General features: G+C 43.1%; 1 protein-coding gene across 4 annotated transcripts in view; it reads left to right on the top strand.

Annotated features, from left to right (window-relative positions):
- hpo (serine/threonine-protein kinase hippo) overlaps positions 1 to 13,396 on the top strand; it is a 514,540-nt gene that overhangs the window by 367,191 nt on the left and 133,953 nt on the right. The window lies entirely within an intron of this gene.

Genomic DNA, 13,396 nt, shown 5'->3' with positions numbered 1-13,396 from the left:
GTTCCACAAGGAACAACGTGAATTAAGGAAGGTAAAGAAGGAAGTCAAGTTCAGACACCGAGCCACAAAGGCTAGGCCTATCCGTTCTATTTCATACACTTATTGTGTATGGGACTATTGGCCACAATGTTCCGAGTCTCTGCAGCAGAACAGAATAAAACAACGTATACCTATTCCGGTCATTGTAATTGACTAGGAAAGCGCGATGTGCTAATTTCATTTGCTCAGTGGTTCTTTAGGATTTCCTATTCGAGGGTTATTTTATTTTGGGACTGTCTCCTTATGAGTTTTTTTAACTTTCTAATGAAGTCCATTTGGTTTGTGTCCGACACATCACCCTGTTTATTCTTGTCTAACTTTCCCTGTAATAACCCATCTCAAACTTCGTTGCGGCTCTGAAGCCCTGGGCGGTCGGGGTCGAGTGAGGTATAACACTGTTTATATTGCACTCCGGGGAAGAGTCTCCCCTTTGTTTACGAGGAAGGGGACACGAGCAACAGTCCCCTCCTAGTATGTACCCACTCTACTATATTGTGCATATAGTAGCTACGGCCTTGAGGACTTTTCATTTAATTGTCTTACTAAATAACATTTATTTTATGCATTCCTATTTCTTTCCTTATAGTGTTGGGAATGATACATTTTTGTAACAATAAAATTGCTCATTAATATACCGTATGCAGTATCTAACCGTTAGATCAGAGGAGACTCTTGTACGGAACGCGGGTGGCGTATAACATTTTTATTTGTATAATGTAATCAACAACCGAGGTACGTTAACCCGTTTAAAACAGGGATCGAGCGCGTATATATGTATATATGTATCGGGGGTGGGGAAGGCCATCGTCACAGTCAATGACTTCTCACCAAGGCTGCTGCGGTTCGAATCTTAACCAATGCTTTGGGGGATTTTTCAAATGAAATTTCACGTCCCCGTGGTTCGGAAACCAAGTGTATCAACGGTAACGAAAAATTACAAGCTGGCTTCGTACTTATATTTGTTCCCAAAAGAAATTAAATTTGTAACATTAGTGTGCATTTTCCATCATAACCATGCTCCCCTACATTGATGTCACCTGAGGACAAAATATGGTATGCCGGAGCCCATCTTGTGGAAGAATAGCTCTCTTCTTCCCGTACACAACGGCGGAACAAACCACTCTTTAAGCGTGTTCCGGTTTACTACGAGTTCCATACTTCGCGGTAGAAAGCTATTGACTAGAAATCGTTCCCCACATCATCACCTGTGGTCGGTGACGTTCGATATCTTCATAAAAATATGAATTTTTTTGAGACATCTTTCTCTGTTCAGATACACTCATAGTCTACGTAAACCGTAAAAAAAAATGTTCTTGCCACAATTGTAGGAAATCTTTATAAAATAGCTTTGTAGGATTAAGAGATTCGAATACAGTTCTCTCACTCAGGAAAGTTTAAATGGTGTTAATCTCAAATTTAATTTCATATTTTTTCTGACTGAATATCCAGCTCAGAAAATCTTTTATACGAGGATTGCTTAGGTAATCTGGTATAAGAAACTTCCACTGTCTTGAGTTTTTAAAATGTTATTGGTTGTTTAACGTCGCAAAGCGGCGCCCGGTTAGGAAAGGTAGAGGGAAGGTAGAGGCAGTGGCTTTAATTACAGAATAGTCTTGATATTTACCGGGCGTGAAAATGAGAAACGACTGATAACTACCTCTAATGCCAGTGACTGTGCGATTTGAATCCAGAACCGCAGCCCGATATATATTTTACGGCATTAAAAGTCATCCTCTCGCTTGTGGTTATTAATTTATATCTCGCTAACGGTTCCGGTTTTCGGAGATGCCGAATTATCGGAAGTTTGTTCCGTAGGAGTTTTTATGTGTCAGTAAATATCCTGCGACGAAGCTGGTGTATTTGAGCACTTTCAAACACTATTGCACTGCGCTAGAAAGAACCACCCAGCTTGGCCTCTGAAGGCCAGCGCTGTACCGTCTGAGCCAATCAGCTCGGCATTCCCCTTGAATACAGACGTCGCGTTTTGTAATACTGGAATATCTTCTAAAACTTATTTTATATAGCCTCATTTTGCCGACATAATTACATCTATGATTCTCGATAGCGAATCTGCCTGCGGAGTGAGGAGGGGGTGGGGTTGTTGAAGGTAAGAACACTCCCACGGTATCCTTTGCGTGTCTTAAGATGTTATTGAAAGGTGCCGTCCGGATCCATGGCTAAATGGTTAGCGTGCTGGCCTTTGGTCACAGGGGTCCCGGATTCGATTCCCGGCAGGGTCGGGAATTTTAACCATAATTGGTTGACTCCCCTGGAACGGGGAATGGGTGTATGTGTCGTCTTAATCATCATTTCATCCTCATCACGATGCGCAGGTCACCTACGGGTGTCAAATCAAAAGACCTGCACCTGGCGAGCCGAAGTCCTCGGACACATCCCGGCACTAAAAGCCATACGCCATTTCATTTCATTGAAAGGTGCTGTTGGGGGGCGACCAAAGGCTCTGTATTTAGGAGCGTAATTGGCGATCACGGGGCCCTTTACAGCCCGCATGGTGGCTATGACTGTTGGGCGTTGCTTCCGCTTATTTGTGTCATTCTCATTTTTATCTTTCCTGCCGACGTCCCTTGGTCAACTCTTGTTTACCGAACCTGATGATAGTGGGTTTGCAAGACATGGGTAGTCTCTCGTTTTCTTACCCGTTGTTGCCGGCTCCTTTCATTTACCGGTACATTCATTATTTGAAGGGTCAGAAATCTTCTGATTAAAGTATAGAGAGGATGGTTGACTAGTTGTACCTCACCTTGAAGCAGTAATCGCCACCACTACCCACTCGATAGTGCGGACACTGTTATCCCCAAGAAAAAATGTAGGTTAAAAATAGTGATGTTGCTCAAGTTCTTCCTGCCCATCCTGTACTCCGGTGCCCTGAACCATTCATTGGAGTCTTCTAAAATTAACTGACAGAAACTTAACTCTATCGGGAATAAAGCGAGGGACGAATGAAGATTATCCCTTCGCCTTTTTTAAGAGATAAATATTTAATGTTACTTTGTATAGCGGAACTTTAAAAAAATACATCGGGAGTCAAGATCACAGGGGAGACCGGGGCGTACAGGCTACGAGTATATATTCATGACTGCACCATCGCTTAATTATTTACCGAGCTATCCTATACGTCCATGTACTGGGAAAGCATGATGCCTGAATTACTTCATTATTGCCGCACTCTTTCATCTCGCCGCAAAGCCATGTCGCCTGCTGAGTTAATTGCACTTCAAATGATAGTAATTAACAGTTTACTAACTGCGACAGATATAGTCTAATGAGAGAAGAGTGTGAGAAATGAGATTGCTACTGTGATGATTTTAGGTTTCAGTACTGCTTTGCAAATGTCACGTAAAAGTATCGTGCAGCTTTTATTGACTTTTAAGATTTCAGCCGTATATAATCAACATTTAGAACCGTATTAAAACCTGGAAGTGCGTTATTTAAAACTGATAAAAACCGAAATTATCCTTGATCACTACTACTATACAGAGCGAGTTTCTCTATGGCAAAACTCAGGTGGTGGGTTAATTGGACCATGATAAGAGGTTAGTACGCCAAGGAGAATGGCCCGCCGTGCGAGTTGGTCTTGGTGTTAGGATCGCGTAGCTGTGACCTTGCATTCGGGAGATAGTGGGTTCGAACCCCACTATCGGCAGCCCTGACGATAGCAAAAAGATAATAAAAATGAAATGACGTACGGCTTTTAGTGCTGGGAGTGTCCGAGGACATGTTCGGCTCGCCAGGTGCAGGTCTTTGATGTGACTCCCTTAGCCAACCTGCGCATCATGATGAGGATCAAATGATGATGAAGACGACACATACACCCAGCCCCTGTGCCAGAGAAATTAACCAATGGTGGTTAAAATTTCCGACCCTGCAGGGAATTGAACCCGGGACCCCTGTGACCAAAGGCCATCACGTTTACCATTTATCCAAGGTGCCGGACCTGAAGATGGCTTTGCGTGGTTTCCCATTTTCACACCAAACAAATACTGGGGCTGTACCTTAATTAAGGCCACGGTAGCTTTCTTCACGCTCCTAGCCCTTTCCTACCTCATGGTCGTCATAAGACCTATCTGTGTCGGTGCGGCGTAAAGCAAAATTACAGTTTTTCAATGTTGGAGGAGAACGCGCATCGTATTGCGTTGTCTCTTGCGTGCCGACGGAAGTCACTTCGAACAATTACTGTGCGTTTCTCGCCCAGCCCAGTGTTGACCCTGTTACACGAGGCGCACTCATCAGCTGTCTGCCCACAGATTGTAGAAGGAAAAAGGTCTCGTGTACACGCGCACACACACACACACACTCACTCACACACACACACACACACACACACACACACACACACTCTCTCTCTCTCTCTCTCTATATATATATATATATATTTTTTTTTTTTCACAGTTATGCCTAAATTGCGCATGTTGCGTGTTACTTAGGACTGGCAGTTGCTCTAGCGTATTGAGATGCAGGTGTGGATGCGCATCTGCTGGCTTAGCAGCAGTAGTACAAAAACATAAGTGAATATACGCTTCACATAGTCTTTATTTTCTTCTTTTATCACCTCCCGAATGTCCGACTCGTTGGCTGGTCAGCGTACTGGCCTTCGGTTCAGAGGGTCCCGGGTTCGATTCCCGGCCGGGTCGGGGATTTTAACCTTCATTGGTTAATTCCAATGGCTCGGGGGCTGGTATTTGAGTTGTCCTCAACATCCCTGCAACTCATCACACATAATAATATCCTCCACCACAATAACACGCAGTTACCTACACATGGCAGATACCGCCCACCCTCATCGGCGGGTGTGCCTTACAAGGGCTCACTCGGCTAGAAATAACCACAAAAAATTAATATTATTATACCTCCCGAATCACCTAGTTTTCCCCGTTGGGGAAGGATTCACCCTGTATAAGCTACCCATGGTACGTGCATTCCCAGTGTAAACTGATGTGGTCCACAACAATAGAAGCTTAAGATCATAATGACACCGGCCACGTACGTCTTCAAACGGAGCCATTCAGTCCAACGTTATTATTTCTTCTGTGTGAAATAAAATAAGTCCATGAAATCCAGATATTAGAAAGAAAACAAAGTGGCACCCAACTAGTGAATACATCGCGTTTCGATTTCAAGAATAATCAGAAGTAGCACATTCTCGTGGTTTCTGTAATTTTCATTTTTCAAATTTTTTATTAGTTGTTATCTTCAACCAACTAACTAATGCTGCACGTTTTGCACTAGGTACTACAGGGCGAGTCACTCAATGGTTGCCGTCCTTCCTGTATGTCGTGTGTCGGTAAACGAGACGGCGGTCGCTCCATTACAGTAAGAGTTCAAAATGCTCTCCTTAAATATGTAGAGAAGCGTTCTAGGGTGTGATGATATTCTGGTTCACTCTCCGCAATTCAGCCTCATTAATCTTCAAAATTTAGGTGTAAACTGAATTTACACATCCACAGCACACGAAAATACGCTGTTCAACAGTTAATTCAGAAGCCATGAAACCTCACTAAACCGGACAATTACTGCTGTGTAAGAAGCAATCACGCTGTACGGAAGCTTATCGCAGCCTACCTGAGACCATGACATCACACTGTACGAGCTATAGTGTGTGGGCCAGGCTGCTGTTGCATCAGCCACTCCACTAGACATGGCTCAGGGAATAACGCCTGAGGCTGAGAATATTAAAGTTCAGTTATTCGTGTGTACATTATTGCGATTTTCCGAGGGAATTCTGTACCTCTATACACAAAAGATTATAAAGATGGACAAACTCGAAAATTACATTGTCATTTCCTAACGAATTGGCGCCCAAACTGGTTTTTGAACCTCCTCGTGAAATTAAATTTTGCTTTGTGAAAAAAGTTAATTCTTGTCACTGATCCTGCCTGTTGCATTCTTTCATTGGTTTGGAAATGGACGTGATATTTATCAGTTTCTCACCGAGGCGAGTGTGGTTCGAATTCCGGTGGATACATTTTGAAAAGAGAAGTCTCTTCCCTATGGTTCGGATTCCGCATGAAGTTGGAGGTTCTAAGTTGTGTGATCACAATATCACCAGTTTAATGAACAAAGCTATAAACTTCCTTTCTTTCATTTACGTCTATTTAACTAACGAATGAAATGGCGTATGGCTTTTAGTGCCGGGAGTGTCCGAGGACATGTTCGGCTCGCCAGGTGCAGGCATTTTGATTTGACTCCCGTAGGTGACCTGAGCATCGTGATGAGGATGAAATGATGAAGACGACACATATGTCTACACTCAGCGCCGTGCCAGCGAAAGTAACCAACGATGGTTAAAATTCCCGACCCTTCTGGGAATAGAACCCGGGACCCCTGTAACGAAAGGCCAGCACGCTAACCATTTAGCCATGGAGCCGGACAACTAACGAATGTTCGGTTATAGCGTGTGTAATATTCTTTTGTTTAATAATTTGCAGGCGACTCAAACAATTTTGGAGGTACGTTTGATCTTATGACTTCCTTCTCTCTATATGCCTCCCAGTTTTCTAAAAGTTCATGGCACATAACTTTTAACAATGATGGATGGGCACTTTCAAGCGTTACACATGCACTCCACATAATTACCTGCATGTGTTCTGGACACGTGTGGAGCACTCGGTGTGATGAAAACACAGCGTGTGCTTACTCTTGTCTCTGTTTTGGACGTGTATGAATAATGGGCGATACACGTTTGATAGGCTGGATATTGATGTGTGTTTGAAAGTGTAAACAAGCCTGTACCGCATGTTCTATAACGTCTGCCGCATTAACTGAATTCTTTATAAGACCTTTGTTTCCTCATTCCAAATTTGTATTTCAGTTACAAGGAGGTAGTGTGTGGTGTTTGGAGCCTAGCATTATGATTTGTTTAGTGAACTTTGGTTTTCGAACCACACGTCCTGTTTCGGATACCTCTGTAATACACTCATGTTCATAGAAACAAACACCTTGAAAGACCAGAGATAGGAAGTTCTATTCACAGGACATGTTCATTAGTATGTTCGACTGAAACGACTAGCATTTCAGTCACCTAGGTTCAGCATGTGTCCCGTTGCCTAGTCGGCACTGGGTCCTCCGTGGGCACTTATAACTTGTTCCATGCGTGATGGCATCGACGCGTATAAGGGGCGAATGGCGCCCTGGGGAATAGTCATCCATGCTGCATTCACCTGGTTCCACAGTTCATCGTTGGTGGTTGGCATTGGGTCACAGTGCCGCACTCGTCATTTCACCATATCCCACACATTTTCGATTGGCGACAAGTCCGGTGATCTGGCGGGCCAGGGCAACAGTCTGACATCCTACCACAACAAGAAGGCACGTGTTCGTGCAGCAACATGTGGTCGCACATTGTCCTGATGGAATATAGCGTCTGGGGTGTCGTGCAGAAAGGGTATGGCTACGGGTCACAGGATGCCATTCACGTAGGTCAAACTGGTCACAGTGCCCTGGGCACGCACCGACTGTGATTTGTGGTTCTTCCCAATAGTACCCCACACCATAAGGCCTTGAGTTGGTGCTGTATGTCTTGTGCGAATGCAGTCAATGGGATTCCTCTTCCCGTGTCTGCGGAGAACCAAAATGCGACCATCATTTTCAAACAAACAAAACCTGGATTCGTCTGAAAACACTATGTGCTGCCATTTCTGTCCCCAGCGACGTCGTTCCATACACCATTGCAGTCTAGCATTTTTATGCACATTAGTCAAAGGTAGGCGGAGAGGTGGACAACGCGCCGGTAACCCAGACCGTAATAAACGACGACGGACTGTCACTCCTGATTCTATACGATGTGTTACACTGTTGCGCCAGAGCCAGGAGGACGCAGATCTGTCCTGCAATGCCATTCGGATGAGGTGTCGATCTTCTCGGGGTGGGTTTGGGAGTATGGGTGTTGCGACCAGACCCATCTCGTCGTGTTCTACGGCCAGAACCATTTTGTACACACCCTTTGCACTGCCGACACACTTCGTCCCACACGAACAGCAATCTACTGGATGGATGCATTACGTCCTCTCATGCCAACAATGCGCCCTCTTTCAAACTCACTCATTAAACGGTACGGTTCTCGCATACGTCTGCGAGGCATCCTGCGCGACTGCTCAAGTCACACTGATCCATTACCTTCGGTTTATAGCGACAACAAGAGCCGAGGCACATTTAACCAGTCGGTGGTGGTGTGCCAAGATATCGATGTGGACCTTGAGCCTGGGGGCCTACATGGTTCAAATGCTAATCATTTCTTCAGAACATACTAATGCACATTTCCTGTGAATATCAACTTCCTATCTCTAATCTTTCAAGGTGCTCTGGTTTTATGAATATGAATATATAAACTGATCTTCTTAACCTTGGCCCTTAGTGTTTTTTTAGTATTTTAGGAGGAGACGGTGTTTTTTAGCGTGTGGCCTCCAGAGGGGCCTGGTGCAGGTCTTTCTAGTTGATGCCGTATAGGCGACCTGCGCGTCTGTGAAGATAATTCTACTGTACATACACTTAGCCTCCTAGTCGGAGGAATTAACTTCTTCTTCTTCGTCTTGCCTCATGACTGAGGCGTCGTGACTATCATAATATTCAGCCCTCTAGCCGATGAACCATACTCCGCCATTCTTCCCTGTCTAAGGCTTTCAATGTGGTTGCTCTGAGAGAACTCGGCAGGGGGGCGTTCACCATGTCAATCCATCGCGTTGGTACTCGTCTTCGTTGTCTGGTTCCCTGGACTTTGCCCTCAACAATCAGCTTTTGAAGACTACCATCTCGGCGCATTATATGTCCAAAGTAGCGTACAATCCTCTGAAAGACCTTACACGATAGACGAGCTTTTATCTGAAGTTGGCTCAGGATTGATGTGTTCGTGCGATGAGCTGTCCAAGGAATCCTTAACATTTTCCTCCAACACCACATTTCAAAGCTTTCTATCTGTTCACGATCACGTTTGAGGATGGTCCACGTCTCTGCGCCGTACAAGAAGACTGAGAAGACTAGAGATTCAACGAGCTTCGTTTTTGTATTGATGGTGATGTTATTATCTTTCCAGATCTTCCGCAGACGGATCATTGCTACCTTTGCTATTTCAATTCTTCGCTTTATTTCATCTTTGGAACCACCAGAATTGGATAGTAAGGAGCCTAGATATACATACTGTTGTACAACTTCACACCCTCCAATCTGTTTGATATGTGGACTGTTGTTCTTACGATCAACAATCATGACTGGTTTTCTGTCGATTTAGGCGTAATCCAATTTCTAGGCTTGCTTCCTCTACTCTCTTGATCAGCTCTGTCAACTCCTCTAATGAAAGTTAAAATCCACGACCCGATCGGGTCAGCATTTAACCATTTAACCACGCAGCTGGATTTCAGATCGATGATAACTAGTGACAGGCAAAACATAAAAATTCATGTTTGCTGTTCATATTGCAATTTTTACGATTTGCAGTGCGTAGCTATCAATTCATGCGACGAAATTAATATTTGATAATACTTTTGCAAAATGTTCGTTCATATCCCTTCATATTTTTCACTTTAAATAATAGAAATCGTACTTTTTCTCAAGTTTTCCACAGTTCTTTTCTCCCTCCGTTAATATTAGCATTAGCCGGTCATACAGGTAATTCTACATGAAACGTCCGGAAAACCATATTTCCAACAGCAGTCTGTCAACCGCCTCCAAGCGACCCAAAGCTCATGTGTCTACTACTTCATCGCACAAAACTATACTAATTGAAGTTTCAACCTTTTGCCAGAAAATAATCATAAGCTACTTGTAGCGTCTTTTAACTCCAGCTAAAGTGACATATGTCAAAATATCTTGATACTGAAGGACTATAAAATGTTTGTGATTTCTTATTGTGTTTCATGTGGTAAGTTACCGTGTTATCAAATATAGACAAAAGTTGATGCAGATTTGTTTCTTTTAAATAACGGTATAAACCTGCTCCAAATGGCGTCGGGACAAATGTATTTTGGCATTAAAAATATGCATTTCATGTTTTGAATTTTTTGTTGATTTTTTTTTTTATTCTGGCAAAATTATCATCACATTGTCTGTTCGACCCTGTGGTTGGATGGTCATTGTCAGCAAACTATATTGTTGCGCCAGTGCCAAACTTTAGTCGATCTGAGTGCAGAATTATGTACAGAACATCTGGATGCCTCTAAATAATTTCTACAGGCAAATATAAGCTTCCAAACCTGTTGTACACGGTGGCTCGAAAGGGTTTTAATATAGTTACATTAACCATAGGACCTCCAGTTCTTCGCGGGATCCGAACTACCGAGACGTAACCTTTCGTTTTCTTAAATCTCACATGCATTGGGATTCTTCCTGCCCGACACTTCATATTATACATCACAAGGATTAGTTGCATAAAGAATGGTAGTGCTGAACTCGTGTCGCTCACACCTTTGTTACTTTCATATTGTTAGAGCCAGTTGCGGGCAATATTTCTGTGCCCCGCCCCCTCCCAAGTACTTGAAATGACTATAATATTATTTAACATTACATAAAACGGAAGTATTCAGAACCGGATAACTTTTAAGGATGGAAACGAATTCGCCAGTCATAGAGGTTTTCGTCTCACTTTGTCGGTAGCGAACTCGTCGAACGAATCTTTATGGGACTTGATCTAATCCTTATCAATAGGATATAATAGACTGAAAATCCAACGAGTTGTCTACCACGTTAGGAAATATTGTCAGCGTAGGCCATGATGAAGAAATCAGATAATTGGAAATATCATTTAATAAGACCCTGATTATTCAATGAAGACCAGACTAAGGAGTGACAGTTGCCATTATGCTTTGTTATTGCTCTGAAGACGATCCTGGTCGCAGGATCGAAACGCGTCAGCTGATAATTAATATTACACGACCTAATATCCCCAAATAATTATCATTATAGTCTCAAGAAACTTACGGTCTACGAAGAAGTCCATTGCGAAGTAGATAGTGATAGCAATCGTCGCATTGACACAACGCCATTAACCGCAACAAAAGTTCAGCTGAAATAATAGATCCTACTATCCGATGTGAATACTCTAATTTGCACGCCGAGGAGGTTAACACAGAAAAGAAAACTATATATGAGCCAGTGATTCCCTTCTTATAACTTCGACAGAATTACCCTAAAGGCCAGGGCTTATTCTTTGAAGCCAGAGGAACGATTCCCAAAGGATTTGTAAAGTGGAGAGAAATCAGTTTGAAAAAACAACTTCAGGACCAGATTGTAACAACCGTTATAACATTTTCAGTAGCAATCGTTAGAAACCATCTTTTCGATTGTCACAGCACTTGATATTTCGCTAAGAATCTATGGCTCAAAATGTATTTCAATTGCATGTAAATCACTTTTGTATTATTCTGTCTCTCATGACGGCAAGCACATGTTAGTGTCTTATTAAATTATTATTATTATTATTATTATCGCTTTGGAAGTGGCTGTAGGCAATTGTGAGGTAAGTTCCATCACTTAGGAAGTAGAAAATAAGCCTGACTTATCAGCTTTCATTCGGGAGATAGTGGGTTCGAACCCCACTGTCGGCAGCGCTGAAGATGGTTTTCCATGGATTCCTATTTTCTCTTCAGACAAATGCCGGGGCTGTACCTTAATTAAGGCCACGGTCGCTTCCTTCTCACTCCTAGCCCTTTCCTATTCCGTCGCCATAAGACCTACCTGTGCCGATGCAACGTAAAAAAAACAACTGGCTAGCAAAGTCCATGCTGGACTGAATTTAGAATTTCGCCATTATCATCTACATACTCAACCCGTTATAACTTTGAGGGAAAGAGGATTGTTTATTTGTCACTTAATGAACTGCAGTGTTCAGACTATTCCTTCATCTACATTCCCGGCACGACCAAGCGAAATGTAGTAACATAAGTCCGGAACTGTAATATTTGGGTGTGCTCTTAGAAGTATTGCAGGACAACGGGTTTCCGGCTAAGTGTAAACGAGTGTCATCGTCCTCTTTCCCACATGACATCTCTGGTTCGTCCTTTTCCCGTTTAAATTATAACGAGTATTACTGTAATCGAGGTACAACATAATACATTTTTATGGTAATGAGTCAAACAGGCAGATAGGGTGTCCATATCAACATTTTGAAATGGAACACATTCTTTCAGATAATGCTGGACTTTTGATTGTAAAGAAACAACAGGTATACCTAATTTTACTTAGATGTGCAATCCATAGAATTGTAGAATTAAATGTATGAAATGCTAATGTTGTCTCGGTTACCCGAACCTTCTATCCGTGGAAGAATATTTAGAGGCCAACAGCAAATCAATGTTATGCCATTCGGCACTGGACATAATTGCTTCTAATCAGGGCTTGTCAAGAGCCCAAAATCTCACGCGTGCACAATGTGGTGCAGAGGTTTTGTGCACTGTGCGTCGGTCCGACTTGGCTCGGTTCGGACCAGCGTTTTGTCTCGGGGCGACTCGGCTAAGGTCGGTTTAATTCGGCTCGGACGTTGCAGCGCTGCAGAGCGAGTGAGGAAGGGGGAGACAGGCGGAGCGAAAGAGACAGGCGTAGGGAAACAGGGAACAGAGCTATTGCTCAAAATCGAGGAGCAGGGATCTGCATTCTGGTCAGCCTAGCGAAGTCGTCTTTTGCACCTTGTGCCGCGCAATGCACCGGTGCATGCAATGCACCCTGAGAGGCCGTGCTTTAAATACATACTCTTATTTTCGCTCTTGTCTTTCGAGATCACTAGCAACCTTAAATTCAACACTTCGACTCACTCTCATTACATCCAACTTTAAAACACATATATTCTTTATATTTTCTGAGTTCCAATTTCACACTAAAGACAAGGAGTGAAGATATGCGGAAGGAAGAAAGCTCTCAAGAATACATAAGTAGTGGGGCCGATGACCAAGATGTTAGGCCCCTTTAAACAACAAGCATCATCATGCACCAGCAGCCCCAACAGCTTAAACCGCAAATCATTTTAATTACATTCGTAGTCCATAGTTCCATCATCCTAAATAAGTGATCTTATGGCCTCAGCTACCGTGTGCTGTCATTCCGATGTGATGCATTTTAGCTTGCCTGCGCAGCGCTGTTGTTTTGGGATATCTTTTTCTTCCGTAGGGAATTTGATGTGATGAAAGAAGTTCGGCTGTGTTCAAAACTCGTTAAAAGTAAATCCTTCAATGCATTGAAAGTGGTAGTGAATCGCCTTCCTGAAAATGTTTCGCGTCCCTGAGGCTTTTGGGAGATGGTGGTAGTAACTGACGGACGCATCGTCCAGTTCTCGGAATATTATGTCATGGGATCTAATCTATGCTTATTCTTAATAGATCCCGCAATGCTGGTTGAAATAATTATAATAATAATAATA

Source organism: Anabrus simplex, chromosome 8, assembly GCF_040414725.1.
Source record: "Anabrus simplex isolate iqAnaSimp1 chromosome 8, ASM4041472v1, whole genome shotgun sequence".
NCBI classification, from domain to species: Eukaryota; Metazoa; Arthropoda; class Insecta; order Orthoptera; family Tettigoniidae; genus Anabrus; species Anabrus simplex.
This window is presented reverse-complemented; position numbering and strand designations above follow the sequence as displayed.